The sequence below is a fragment of the Biomphalaria glabrata genome, chromosome 11 (genome assembly GCF_947242115.1).
Source record: "Biomphalaria glabrata chromosome 11, xgBioGlab47.1, whole genome shotgun sequence".
Lineage (NCBI taxonomy): Eukaryota > Metazoa > Mollusca > Gastropoda > Planorbidae > Biomphalaria > Biomphalaria glabrata.
The window spans coordinates 29,325,717-29,341,364 of record NC_074721.1 but is presented as its reverse complement, the minus strand read 5'-3'; the positions used below and the strand labels follow the sequence as shown (position 1 = coordinate 29,341,364).

Genomic DNA, 15,648 nt, shown 5'->3' with positions numbered 1-15,648 from the left:
CAAACAAAAAAGGCGCCATTCAATTGTGTGTCTGTCTCAACATGCTTCTGGTGTACATCCATTTCGGGAATTCCCGGAGAAACAAAAGTCGCACTGATTCTCGTAGACGGCGTTCGCCTTATGATGATAGAGAGAAAGTAGATGCTTGTTGGACAGATACAAATAGGAGAATGATTGACCTTTAAAGGCGCATATTTTCAGTGATTCGAAACAAGAAGTTGAATGCCTTTGTTCCAAATATAACTTAGGCTATAAAAACAACAAAGCATTTTGTAGAATTTTTCCTTTCAGACCTTATGATCCATAGTGGAAATGATGTAAAGGTCATCTGTTTCTATGGCCAACGCTTCACTATTTGTCACGTGGCCAGCACAACGACCAACCACCTTTACTTTTCCCCAACTCATGTCAGGTACCCATCAGGGCTGGGTGGACTCAGGCACCCAAGGATCCCGTAATACAAAATCCCAGTCTTCACCAGGATTCGAACCCTGGACCTCCAGTTCAGAATCCAAGCGCCTTACCCTTCGGCCACAGCAAGAGTTTGTAATTAAGTGTCCTTTAGCAAACTAAGTTTAGCTACCCATTCGAGTTGGATGGTCTAAAGGGCGTTATAAAAATCCCGAAATTCAAATTCTTCGGTGAGATTTGAACCCGAAAGGGATTTACTCCTCAGCCACCACGTGTTTCAGAGGGGAGGGGCACGAGTTTCTTTTTTATTAACATTCTTCGTAGCAAAAAAATATGTAGGCTACGACTTTGAACCACAGCTGGCAGCTCGCACCACCTCCAAAAAATTCATGCGGATTCCCATTGCTGCTGCCTATGCCATAGTAACTAATGACTATTGTTATATACAAAGTTATTCCGTGATCTTTGTCTGGTTTAGCGCTATGTGAATATTAACGTGTAAGGGCCTACTCGGATAATAGTCTTATACAAGTTTGACTCTAGTTCCAGTAATTAGAACCAAATTTGAGAAGTGGGTCATATTATAATTTACTGTATCCGAGTTAAGAGTGTACAAAAATGTATATATTCAATTACAACGTATCTACATGTTATATATATATATCTCGCTTGTTATTCAGGGCTTGTATTGAATTCAAGAGCTCACGATGCGCAATGATTTTTGTGTTTGTTTCAAGATCTGACAAAGATGTCTTTCCAACTCATTTCCTGTCTAGCCGTCGAGACACGTCTTGGATTCAAAGCAGAGGCTATTCCATGTCTGAACTTTAGTGAGAACCTAACACGGGCCCAGCAGTGTGTAGTGTGTCCATAGTGTGTCCATTTGTTCCTCGTGCCTTTTTGTCAGATGAAAATAGAGTTGTAATGTCATTGTTTAATGCTGAATAAACAAAGAGAGATGTTGAATGTTTTACTTGGATTGAACATAATGGACATTACATTGAACATAATGGACATTACATTGAACATTTGAGAAGATCACCAAGTAACAGAAACAAGGAGAAAGCTCTAGAGAAGTTTAATGTGTAATTCAAATTAGTTTGAGCCATTGGACTCTCAGCCTCTTCCAAGGTGTAACCCCTTCAATCAGTGTTTCCAAAACGTTTTCTCTAATGGCTCAATTCGCACATTCTCTAAATAGATCGGATCACTTTGTTTATTTTTTTAAGAGAGATTAATTTAATACTATTTATTTTTTCCAGTAGTTCGTGGAACACTCATTCCGGTCTCTCGGAACACTGCCTTAAGACAATTCGGGCAGTACTGCTCTGTACGACTGGCACAGTTTCAAGACGGAACTAGAAATATTTATCATAGAGATAAAAGATTTAAGTTGTCATGAGTGTGGTACAAGTCCTAAGAGGGTGGTATAAGTCCTCTGAAGGTGGTACAAGTCCTAAGAAGGTGGTACAAGTCCTAAGAGGGTGGTATAAGTCCTCTGAAGGGGGTACAAGTCCTAAGAAGGTGGTACAAGTCCTAAGAAGGGGTACAAGTCCTAAGAAGGTGGTATAAGTCCTAAGAGGGTGGTATAAGTCCTATGAGGGTGGTATAAGTCCTCTGAAGGTGGTACAAGTCCTAAGAGGGTGGTATAAGTCCTATGAGGGTGGTATAAGTCCTCTGAAGGGGGTACAAGTCCTAAGAAGGTGGTACAAGTCCTAAGAGGGTGGTATAAGTCCTAAGAGGGTGGTATAAGTCCTAAGAGGGTGGTATAAGTCCTATGAGGGTGGTATAAGTCCTCTGAAGGTGGTACAAGTCCTAAGAGGGTGGTATAAGTCCTATGAGGGTGGTATAAGTCCTCTGAAGGTGGTACAAGTCCTAACCAATCTTCCAAGAGATATCTTTGGACTCGTCCATCTCTTCAATTTGTCCTCGTCTTCAATCAAAGACACTTGCACCACAGAGTCTCTGTGTCTCAAGATAAACATAACATTTTAAGTGTATACACATTTTGTAATGCCTGGACCTGCAAACAAGAAAAAAAAATTGTTGAGGTAGTATAGAACAAAGTTATCTCCACCGAAGTAAAGATCTTGAAATATCGTGAAGATCTCGTGTCTTTTGGTCTAGAATTCACTATCTGCAACTACCTACAGCAATGCCTTCAAATCCAGACTTGGATTTATCTGTCTGTCTACCCGTTGGCACTCAATTGAACATTCAGATTTAAAAGATATGGGATCATAAGAGTGGGAGAAAGAAAGAGAAGAAAATATAAAGCACGAGGAAGAGAGAGAGAGAGAGAGAGAGAGAGAGCAGAGATTGTAAGACAAACACAGAGCTAGAGAAACAGGCAAAGATAGGGACCTGTGATGTTGTTTTTCAAGTCTATGACAGATCTCGATAGTAAGAGATGATGACTGGAGATAGGACTCTAAGAGATGTAGAGAGAGAAGGAGAGAGATAACGGAGAGTGAGAGAGAGAGTGTGTGTGTGTGTGTGTGTGAGAGAGAGAGAGACTGTGATGCCTAAGCAAGAAAACAAAAAAAGCAGACTCTTGTCTCAACTTTGTTAACAATGCTTAAGATGCGTTCAGCTGGTGTGTTTAGTTGTGGTGTTTAGTGATGTGTTCAGTGCGGTGTTTAGACTCGCTCACAATGTTTATATACAGCGAGGTGACCTGCTGTTGACTTTTAATTGGAGATGTCGCAGTGCTGTTGATGGTACTTAAACCAATCACGAACTGACAAGTGCAGTGACGGCTGGAGCGCACGATGAGCCATCTCCGGGTACTTCAACAGAGGTACGCGCACACCTGGGGAGGACATAGGCAGACTCCTGGCAGACAGGTTTGGGGGGAGGGGGTAGGTACATGAAAAACACTTTCACTAATGGCAGGTACTATTTAAAAAAAAAAAGACTAATTAGTTTTGTGGCTCACCACGAACAGTTGAGTTGTGTCCCTTCAATGAACGTTTGAGGGAATTAGGGGGCTACATTTATGTAGTGCTTTCAAAACTCTAAGTGATTCATCTGAAGTCACTGTAGTATTAACACAAAAATGGACACATTTGTAAATACTGAAATTAAATTTGATCAACATTGACCTGGAAGGAATTAGACTTTTTTTTTTTACTATTCTAGGACAGAGAGACAAACAGGAAAAGTGACAGGTTTTTATGGTGACAGAGAAATACAATGAAACTTTGTCTCTCAGTGTTTAAGAGAGAGAGAGATGGGTGAGAAAGAGAGAAGTGGTAAAAGAGAGAGAGAAGGTGGTGAAAGAGTAAGTTGTGGTGAAAGAGTAAGGTGTGGTGAAAGAGAGAGAGAGGGGGATGGTGAGAGGGATGGTAAAAGAGAGAGGTTTATGAAAAAGAGAAGGGTGATGAAAAAGAGAGAGCTGGTGAAAGAGAAGGGTAGTGAAAAGAGAGAGCTGGTGAAAGAGAAGGGTGGTGAAAAGAGAGAGCTGGTGAAAGTGAGAGGGTGGTGAAAAAGAGAGAGAAAGAAAATGGTGGTTTTATTTTAAATCAGTGTTAATTTCAAAGGAATTAACATTAATTAGTTTCATGACCTTTAAAACTAGAACTATCCTACAGGGCACATTACCAGGTGGATGAATGAGAGACAAGGGGAACGATACATTGTCTGGAAAGTCGCGCTCGGTCTATCACACACAGCTAAGGACTGAGGCAGAATCACGCTTGACGCGAGGTCTGAGACAGAATCACGCTTGACGCTAGGTCTGAGACAGAATCACGCTAGAAGCGAGGTCTGAGACAGAATCACGCTAGACGCGAGGTCTGAGACAGAATTACGCTTGACGCGAGGTCTGAGACAGAATCACGCTTGACGCGAGGTCTGAGACAGAATTACGCTTGACGCGAGGTCTGAGACAGAATCACGCTTGACGCGAGGTCTGAGACAGAATCACGCTAGACGCGAGGTCTGAGACAGAATCACGCTTGACGCGAGGTCTGAGACAGAATCACGCTTGACGCGAGGTCTGAGACAGAATCACGCTTGTCGCTGTAGAAATCATATCCTAAAACGAAGAAATAGAATAAAAGCGCGGACAAAGAGACAAGGCAGATGTGAAAAAATACGTCATTGTTATCAAGTTGTCATCAAGTTTTTATCAATTTGTTATCATCTCGCACTTAGACTTTTGTTTATTATGGTTCATTATCTGGAGCTCAACAATTGCTGTCAGTTTATCACTAGTCACATGAAGACTTCCAAATCTCTGCTCTATGCCAGCCCTCCCAGAGAGTACGCCCATGGCTGAAACACACCAAGACACAAAAATCTTTTTTTTTTAATTGTGATACAAACTCTAATTTAAGAAAATAAAACAAATCTTTTCTATCAGATTCAACAAGATATGTTCTTTTTTACTTGTTTTGTTCTATTGTTAGCTTGGTATTTCTGAGCAGATAGGATGGCATGGAAGCTAGTGCTTGCTTCAGACTTGCAGAATGCAGTGGAGATTACGGCGGTTATAAGAGAAGGAGGGGATAAAATATGAGCTGGGAGAGTCAGTACGTGGAGAGAAAGAGAAATGAGGGAGGGGGTGGAGAGTGTCATGAAATGAATAGACATGAAAATGAATGCCCTCACTGTATCTCCATCACGTGTCTAGATATGTCAACATGAAGCCTGAGCTCACCCCAAGGGTAGAGACCGGAATAGATTATTTTTAGAGCTGTTAGAATTTGGAGACACAAACAAGCACCAGGGGACCCTTGGCTGCCCATTTCCCCACCCCCTCCTCCTATGCCTCCGATATATGAGACTTGTCACCTCTCCGTCTCTCTGGTGAGCAGCTCACCAAGTGTTGACCCGAACAAGAGCATGGGTCGCGGAAGAATACATTTGTATGCATTATAAGTCAGCGTACTCACACAGAGCCCATGTTAAAGTTGTGCGATAGATTGAAATAGTAGGAGTGGTCCTGTTTGACATCGAGTTGTGTATTAAGTTGTGTATTAAGTACAGAGACAGTGCGGCCCGCATTATCAACTCCTGTCCCCCCCCCCCAGTGTTGATGTACGGGGGTTGTTGGGTTGTACCGGAAGTCTTATGGTGTGATGTCCGATTAAAGCAAGAAATTCTGTTTAATTAATAAATATAAATAAAATAAACTTTATCATTGGTTACAAAACACAACACACTCTTGTATGTTCAGATATTATTTCTGTATCATAAGAAATTTAATTTTTAGAAACATTTTTTTAATATGACTAGTTTATTTTTGAATATATTTTGCATTTTCTTTTCTTTCCTTTCTTTCTTTCTTCTTACAATGCTTCTATTCAGCTCGTTCCTTCATGGAAACGTCTGGGAAAAAAATGTAAATGGATCTCGAAAACGGCTCTTACGATTTTCGCAGAAATTTTACAGTTGATGTATAACAATGGAAAACTAATTACTAGCTCGTTGGTCACAATGGGAATACTCTAGTTAGACCATAATAATGTTTCGAAATATAAAAATAAATAAATTTAAATTTGGCTGGAGAACTAGGTGCTATAAAATCGGAGCGGAATATTTCTACATTATATGAAGAGTTTAACCTTTTAAGTGCTAAGCTGTTTTACAATGAGTATATACAAAATGGAATTACAATTCTGGTGTTTAGAGGCTAAACTACAACACGCGTTTTAAGGGTTAATAAGTGAATAATGACGAACATTTTGTCATCGCTTAAGTCTAGATCTAAAGGCATATTATTGGAATAATAAGTCTAGAGAATCTATACATTCTTTTAACAAGGATTCTTTCTTGGAAGGGGGGGGGGGGATGGGGCGGGTTCAAAAATGTTTTTTTTTTTTAAAATCTAACATGAGGTATTGTCTTTTTTTTACAACAATATTTAAAAATACAAACTCATGTTCTCAGATGCTTACTGAAATGGGTCTGTGTACACCTCAAGTGAGAAATAAGTATGTACACTTTGTATTCTTGTGTTATTGTCTGGCCACCTATTTATATCTTGCGTACGCTATTTTTAGAATGTATGATAAATATCTTACTCACGAGTGAACGCACCTGGCTTGATGACTGCGATTACGACTTAAGGTTAAGTTGACCTTTAAGCTTTTGCCCAGAAGGAACAAGCGTTAAAGATAGGCGTATCTTCTCCCTGGGCTCTCTCTTATCCTTGAAAGACTTAATGTGTTACTATTTCTATGTTACAGATGTGACTCACGTACAATTCAAAGACATTTTGTTAACATGGTTTGTTGTTAGAGTTCTATTACAATTAAATATTGAGTTGCAATCCTAACTGAGCGCAGTCTAGAGAAAACGTCTAACGTCGTGACGTACTGCACTCCTTCGAAATCTTCGGGCTCAAACCTTTTAGCTCTTCTTTGCTATTACTGAGATAAGAGTTTTAGCTCAAGACGTGACTTACGGTTCCGTTATAACAGAAAATTTAATTGATTGGTTATCGGAAGTGTTTATAGGATGCATAATAGATTTCTTTCAACATTTGAAGTGACATAGAATGATAGAATATATTTCTTTCAACATTTTACGTGACATGGAATGATAGAATAGATTTCTTTCAACATTTGACGTGACATAGAATGATAGAATATATTTCTTTCAACATTTGACGTGACATAGAATGATAGAATAGATTTCTTTCAACATTTGAAGTGACATGGAATGATAGAATATATTTCTGTCAACATTTGACGTGACATGGAATGACAGAATATATTTCTTTCAACATTTGACGTGACATGGAATGATAGAATATATTTCTTTCAACATTAGACGTGACATAGAATGATAGAATATATTTCTTTCAACATTTGACGTGACATAGAATGATAGAATATATTTCTTTCAACATTAGACGTGACATAGAATGATAGAATATATTTCTTTCAACATTTGACGTGACATAGAATGATAGAATATATTTCTTTCAACATTTGACGTGACATAGAATGATAGAATATATTTCTTTCAACATTTGACGTGACATGGAATGATAGAATATATTTCTTTCAACATTTGACGTGACATAGAATGATAGAAAATATTTCTTTCAACATTTGACGTGACATAGAATGATAGAATATATTTCTTTCAACATTTGACGTGACATAGAATGATAGAATATATTTCTTTCAACATTTGACGTGACATAGAATGATAGAATATATTTCTTTCAACATTTGACGTGACATGGAATGATAGAATATATTTCTTTCAACATTTGACGTGACATAGAATGATAGAATATATTTCTTTCAACATTTGACGTGACATAGAATGATAGAATATATTTCTTTCAACATTTGACGTGACATGGAATGATAGAATATATTTCTTTCAACATTTGACGTGACATAGAATGATAGAAAATATTTCTTTCAACATTTGACGTGACATAGAATGATAGAATATATTTCTTTCAACATTTGACGTGACATAGAATGATAGAATATATTTCTTTCAACATTTGACGTGACATAGAATGATAGAATAGATTTCTTTCAACATTTGACGTGACAAAGAATGACAGAAAATGTAATTTGTTCGTGTCTTCCCCTAATCCTCGTACACTTCATCACTTAATGTCGTCTTCATAATTCTTGTTACCTTGATATATATATATATATATATATATATATATATATATATATATATATATATATATATATATATATATATATTGTATTCTTGATTAATTCTTTTATTCTTGATTAATTCTTTTATTCTTGATTAATTCTTTTATTCTTGATTAATTCTTTTATTCTTGGTGACTTCTAGACTTTTTGATCAATTCTATTCGTGCTGATAATTTAGAATTAATTTTTGTCTTAATCATTTTTAAATTAATTCTTATATTCTTCGTGAACTCTTGCAGTATAGATTTATTTTTTTAGCTACATAAATTCTCGATTAGTTGATAAAGTTCTTATGTCATTGGTAATTATTGCCTGCCATTCTTCATTTCATTAAGCCTACTTAATTGAGACTTGGTCTTCTTGATTTATTTTTGGTCTTCTTGATTTATTTTTGGTCTTCTTGATTTATTTTTGGTCTTCTTGATTAGCTCTAGTATAATTGCTAATTCTTGTATTTTTTTCAAATAATTATTAGATTTTTGTGTGTTAATGTCTCCTCTTTACCTCTGAGTCTATACATGCTTCTCAAAGACGTTGATAACAGCCTATAAAGGCTTGTACTGATGTGCGGTCTTGACGCTGCTCAACCTAAGAAACTCTGTTAGGCTGGTGTCGTGCTTTAGGCTGGTCGTTGTACATGTACAGCCCTACACCAAGCAGTCGGCAGACGTTTATAGCTGCAGGCTGTCTTTGAGTGTTGTAATCTGTAGGGGCTGTAAGCTGTGTGTAGCTTGTAGCGTGTCTGTGTAAGTGAAAGTGTGTGTGAGAGAGAGAGAGAGAGAGAGAGAGAGAGAGACTGTATTCACGTGCAAATTTGAAATCGAGTGAAGGTCAAAAAGTAATCGCTTATCTCTGGAACAGACGAAGGCGTGTCGGGATTTGTTAGAATGGGTATGCGTTTGATTGTGTGTGTGGGGGGGGGGGATTGTGTGTGAGGTTGTGTGTGAAAAGAAAAAGGGAAGAAGGCGGAACAAAATCGATTTTCTTGTTAAGTGGGTGACGTAGGATTTTCCAGGTCATTAATGACCGTCCCGACTTCGACCGATCATATCCAGGGACATTCAGGCTTCGAGCCACGTGTTCCTCCCCCCCCCCCCCCCCCCCGTCAAAAAAAAATCACCTTTAAGAACAAAGGCATTCCAGAGATCACTCACTGCATTTGGAAAAGAAGGTTAGTGATGAACCTGACTGCTCAACTCAAAACTCAATTAAATAGCTAACAGGTTTTCAATAAGTCTGATGTGCGGAGACGTCATCCTTGATGTGAAATCAAAATGTGTCACCGCACACCAGAACCCCCACTTACAAACAAAGTGGCCTTTGAAGCCAATGGACGGAACGGGCTAGACGACTTGGTAAAGAAGGAAAAGAAAGCGATATAAATAAATGTCGGGGCTATATCAGATAACCTGAAGTAACTCGTTGAATAAATAGTGCGATTGGGTGAGATTTTAAATTAAATAGAAAATTAAATAACGCTAAAGAGTTCACATTAAAGGAGCTCTGTGGTCAACTAACGAAAAATAAATCACTTTGTGCCAGGGGCGGACTGGCTATATGGGCGTTTGGGCAAATGCTCGGTGGGCCGGTACTCAAATGTGGGACTTTTAAGGCCACTAAAAGGACCACATAGATGCCACTATGTTTTAAATTGTTAAAGGTTTTATAATATTCTCTTATAAAAGTGGCTTTATTGTGCCTAGTGTTTAAAAAATCTCTATCCAGTGTAATCTAACAAATTTTCTGAAATAATGTAATAGTCTACATCCGTAGACAGTGCTACTAGATATAGCAGGAGTCATCCTTTTAGAGGCTACACACTTAGCGATTAAAAAGCAACATAGGGCCTATACTTCCTATCAAAAATATAGAGATCACTGTAATCATTTGTACAGTTATTGATACTCAAGCTTAACAGAATGATTTTGAGGACAGGGAGACCTAGAATTGGATGTCCATCATATGATATACAATTTATGGGCCGCATTGTATAGAAATGCCCGGGCTGATCTTAACACCCAGTCCGACCCTGCTTTGGGCTAACGGAGACAGACATTCAATTGTGCGAACACATTGACATCAAATACTGTTTTAAAATACAAAGCTTACCAGCACTTCCTGTACACCGGATACACCACAAAAGTAGCTATTTATAGTATTATCCGTTGATAGGATTCTCTAACATAGTACCAAACACGTATACATGACAAAAAAAATAAAGATCTTCTAGAAACATTCCTAGATGTTCCTAGTCCAATAACCATTCCTAGATGTTCCTAGTCCAATAACCATTCCTAGATGTTCCTAGTCCAATAACCATTCCTAGATGTTCCTAGTCCAATAACCATTTCTTGATGTTCCTAGTCCAATAACCATTTCTTGATGTTCCTAGTCCAATAACCATTCCTTAATGTTCCTAGTCCAATAGCCATTCCTAGATGTTCCTAGTCCAATAACCATTCCTAGATGTTCCTAGTCCAATAACCACTCCTTGATGTTCCTAGTCCAATAACCACTCCTAGATGTTCCTAGTCCAATAACCATTCCTAGATGTTCCTAGTTCAATAACCACTACTAGATGTTCCTAGTCCAATAACCACTACTAGATGTTCCTAGTCCAATAACCACTCCTAGATGTTCCTAGTCCAATAACCACTCCTTGATGTTCCTAGTCCAATAACCACTCCTTGATGTTCCTAGTCCAATAACCACTCCTAGATGTTCCTAGTCCAATAACCACTCCTAGATGTCCTAGTCCAATAACCACTCCTAGATGTTCCTAGTCCAATAACCACTCCTAGATGTTCCTAGTCCAATAACCACTCCTAGATGTTCCTAGTCCAATAACCACTCCTTGATGTTCCTAGTCCAATAACCACTCCTAGATGTTCCTAGTCCAATAACCATTCCTAGAGATGTTCCTAGTCCAATAACCATTCCTAGATGTTCCTAGTCCAATAACCACTCCTAGATGTTCCTAGTCCAATAACCATTCCTAGAGATGTTCCTAGTCCAATAACCATTCCTAGATGTTCCTAGTCCAATAACCATTCCTAGAGATGTTCCTAGTCCAATAACCATTCCTAGATGTTCCTAGTCCAATAACCACTCCTAGATGTTCCTAGTCCAATAACCATTCCTAGAGATGTTCCTAGTCCAATAACCATTCCTAGAGATGTTCCTAGTCCATTAACCATTCCTAGATGTTCCTAGTCCAATAACCACTCCTAGATGTTCCTAGTCCAATAACCATTCCTAGATGTTCCTAGTCCAATAACCATTCCTAGAGATGTTCCTAGTCCAATAACCATTCCTAGAGATGTTCCTAGTCCAATAACCATTCCTAGATGTTCCTAGTCCAATAACCACTCCTATATGTTCCTAGTCCAATAACCATTCCTAGATGTTCCTAGTCCAATAACCATTCCTAGAGATGTTCCTAGTCCAATAACCACTCCTAGATGTTCCTAGTCCAATAACCATTCCTAGATGTTCCTAGTCCAATAACCATTCCTAGAGATGTTCCTAGTCCAATAACCATTCCTAGAGATGTTCCTAGTCCAATAACCACTCCTAGATGTTCCTAGTCCAATAACCATTCCTAGATGTTCCTAGTCCAATAACCATTCCTAGAGATGTTCCTAGTCCAATAACCATTCCTAGATGTTCCTAGTCCAATAACCATTCCTAGAGATGTTCCTAGTCCAATAACCACTCCTTGATGTTCCTAGTCCAATAACCACTCCTAGATGTCCTAGTCCAATAACCACTCCTTGATGTTCCTAGTCCAATAACCATTCCTAGATGTTCCTAGTCCAATAACCACTCCTAGATGTCCTAGTCCAATAACCACTCCTTGATGTTCCTAGTCCAATAACCATTCCTAGATGTTCCTAGTCCAATAACCACTCCTTGATGTTCCTAGTCCAATAACCACTCCTAGATGTTCCTAGTCCAATAACCACTCCTTGATGTTCCTAGTCCAATAACCATTCCTAGATGTTCCTAGTCCAATAACCATTCCTAGATGTTCCTAGTCCAATAACCACTCCTTGATGTTCCTAGTCCAATAACCATTCCTAGAGATGTTCCTAGTCCAAGTCTAATCAATGAAGTAGCTCTACATTCAAAGGTCCTCTGAAACTGTGCACTGCCAATTATACGATGACAAATGTCGAGAAACAAAACAAATGAACTTTTTTTTTTATTTTCTGCTTTGTTCTTAACATTTCTGTTACTAGCAATACAGACATCAAACTCTTGATTGTTTTCTTTAATTGCAAGGCTCAAAATGCCAATGCTATCAGTACCAGCAATTAGATGCGTATAGATCTAGTTGACACAAAGAAGTCTCTTCCACAGATTTGGAAAGTACAATACAATCAAAGTATTTGAGAACTTAAAATGTCATAACTTTTTTTTTTGTTTCTGCTCCACAGGCTTCCATTAAGCCGCAGACGATTAGTGAAATCGTGATCTAAACTCTGTTGCGCATTGTCAGGATATCAGTTGATCTCTCCAAGTGAAGATTACTACGCGGACAAATCACTCACAAAATGAGCATGTGTAAGTGTTACCGCCTGAAACTCAAAGAGTGCCGCATGAAAATCAAGGACATGCTCCGCCTGCAGGATCTCATCCTGACCAAATGGATTCATTGCGCGTGAACGACATGTACTACTCGAAGGTCGTCAAGGTCATCCTTTCACTGACCTTTCGTAAATTAATGTCCTGGTGAATAGTCCAAATTAAAAATTGGAGTTTCATTATTCATATGCCTCTGTGTATATATATAAGATTTGTGTGTAGACTATACAGGAATATAACGTCTGTGTACTCCAAAGAGGATTATTAGATTCTGTTTAAAAAAATATTGGAAATTTATTATTTATAAATAGAATGTAATATTTGTATTGTACTGTCGAGGTTTCAGTTTGGAGTGTGTTATAAACAAGTGATTAAGTGTCTATGGGTGTGAGTGAGTTTCAAATCAAGGAACACAAATCATGTAGTATTCATGCCCGCTGGGAGACTGCGCATTAGTTTCCTAAGACACTTCAAACAAACCAGCAGGCAGAGGATCTTCTGCGCCTATCTTTACGTCAGCATTACTGTGACACTGGGCAGCTGGACGTGGCCAGACTGCAAGCAGCCACTGGCCAGGCACAAGACAAAGCCAAAGATTGCCTATCTTTGCGTGTTTAAATGTTACAAGGGAGACCTGGTGTCTGCCAGAAAGACAGCGTAACTCTGTTGAGACACTTCTTCCACAGCGAAGACAACACAGACAACAAAGACTTGTCTTCTACTTCCGTTGAAGCATAGCTCACGTCATCATCGGCTCGCAGGTTTTAAGTTTTTTTCTGTGTTTTTTTTTACAATTATACATTTCTTCAAGTGTGAGCTCTAGAGTGACTGTATAGTGAATATATTTATACATTCTTGAAATTTTCTTTTTGGTGAAGCCAGTTTTAAGAATGGGAAGAGCTCGTCGTAAAAAGCCATTTTCATAATTTCTTGGATTGTGTTTTAAAACAACTACAGCGGTATCTTAATGCAGATAATTTAGGTGAGTCTTATCTTATTATCTTAGTGTTTTCTACCTTTGTTTTCAAAACATGTCTTGTTCTGTCTTAAGTTTTGCTTATTTATTTTGTATTTTTGATTTCATGTTTTCAATGTTACTCATTTCCCCTATCCTACTATTATATTAGATAATAATAATTATTAAGTGTTTATGGATTTCTTGTTTGCGTAAGAGTTTGTACCGCATTAGGTTTAGTAGGTTTAAATGGTTCAGGAACTAAATTACAGCTTAATAAGTTTCTCCAGTAAAATCAAAAATCCAACCCAACAACCTTTTTTATACAGATAATGTAAAAGTCAGCTACATCTGTTGCCTTCAAGGGTCTTATGCGGTCAGACCAACGACCAACCGCCTTTACTTTCCCCCAAGTTACAGTTTTAGACTTGGATGGAATCAGGGCGTCCTTAAAAAAATCCAAAATCAGTCTTCTCCTCCGAGATTCTGGCCTTAGACCACTCGGTCACCTCTTCCTCCAATTAGAATTAATTAAACCTTTAGTAAACTCATCTGACACAATACCCCACGTGGTGTGATCGACTATAATGTTGAGGTCAGCTTGACCACACAGCTATCTTTCATTTTAGTTCAAGTTGGACTTGTTGACCGTAAACTTGATCAACCCTTTGACGTCATACATTCTTAAGATAAAAAGAAAAATCAATAAACGAAGTGAATTGTATTCAAATCAAACGTTTAGAGACTGTAATGCCAGGCAGTGTCAACATCCAGACTTGCTCATTCACAAAGTGGCATCAAAAAGTAAGATTTAGGATTGCCTTATAATCTTTTAATTCTGTAAGGGTAGGTTGTGATGACCCCTACTTTCTTCACCCGTACAAATGTTACATATCAAAACAGGAGAGAAGAGCATCACACACAGAACAGACGTACAACAAAACAGGCATAAAACAGAACAGTCCTAATACAGAACAGTCTCAAACAGAACAGTCCTAATACAGAACAGTCTCAAACAGAACAGTCATAATACAGAACAGTCTCAAACAGAACAGTCCTAATACAGAACAGTCTCAAACAGAACAGTCCTAATACAGAACAGTCTCAAACAGAACAGTCCTAATACAGAACAGTCTCAAACAGAACAGGCATAATACAGAACAGTCTCAAACAGAACAATCATAATACAGAACAGTCATAATACAAAACAGTCATAGTATAGAACAGTCTCAAACAGAACAATCATAATACAGAACAGTCATAATACAAAACAGTCATAGTATAGAACAGTCACAAAACAAAACAGTTACACCTAAGAACAATCAAGCTTTACCTTTCATGCCCTAAAAACGTGCTTAACTTGCAATTAGATTTAATCCTGTTCTGATGAAGATTAAAGATCAAAGCCTGGAATAAGAAAAAAAAATAAAGTTTTCTTGCTGCCTGTCAGGACCTGTCAATCACTTCCTAAGACCTGCAGACGTTCAACCAATCCAGTCTAGAACGTTTCTTGTAGCGATCTATCGGTCAAACTACAAAGGTAAACAGTTGACTGCTCATTGGTTTCTACGTTTCATACCGAAATTCTGGTAGCGTTGGTTTGAAATGTATTTAAGAAATAGATCTGGACAAGCAGCAGTCAAAGAAAAACTTAGCAAGCTGAAAAACTTAGAAGTAGAAAAACTTAGACTTAGAAAAACTTAGAAGTAAAAAAACTTAGAATTAGAAAAACTTAGAAGTAGAAAAACTTAGAATTAGAAAAACTTAGAAGTAGAAAAACTTAGAAGAAGAAAAACTTAGAATTAGAAAAACTTAGAAGTTGAAAAACTAATGGGTTGAAAAAAAAACTTAACGAGATGAAGAGAACACAAATATTGCAAAAATAAGTGAGACCAACAGATTGACAGCCCTTGTATGTAGCACCCATGCAGCTTTGTTTTTTAGAAAAGCTTATATCAACTCACTCTGTCTAGTAAAAATTGTATACACGTTATTTCTCCGACTTCCCATTCTCGGATCAAGTTGAAACTTCGCACAATTATTTTTGTGTCC

General features: G+C 38.0%; 1 protein-coding gene across 1 annotated transcript in view; it reads left to right on the top strand.

Annotated features, from left to right (window-relative positions):
- The window catches only part of LOC106058866 (muscarinic acetylcholine receptor gar-2-like), a 237,880-nt gene that overhangs the window by 66,850 nt on the left and 155,382 nt on the right, over nt 1–15,648 (top strand). The window contains exon 2 of the mRNA XM_056003817.1: nt 12,494–13,623. The gene's annotated coding sequence lies outside the window, so the exon portion shown is untranslated. The remainder of the gene's footprint in view (nt 1–12,493; nt 13,624–15,648) is intronic.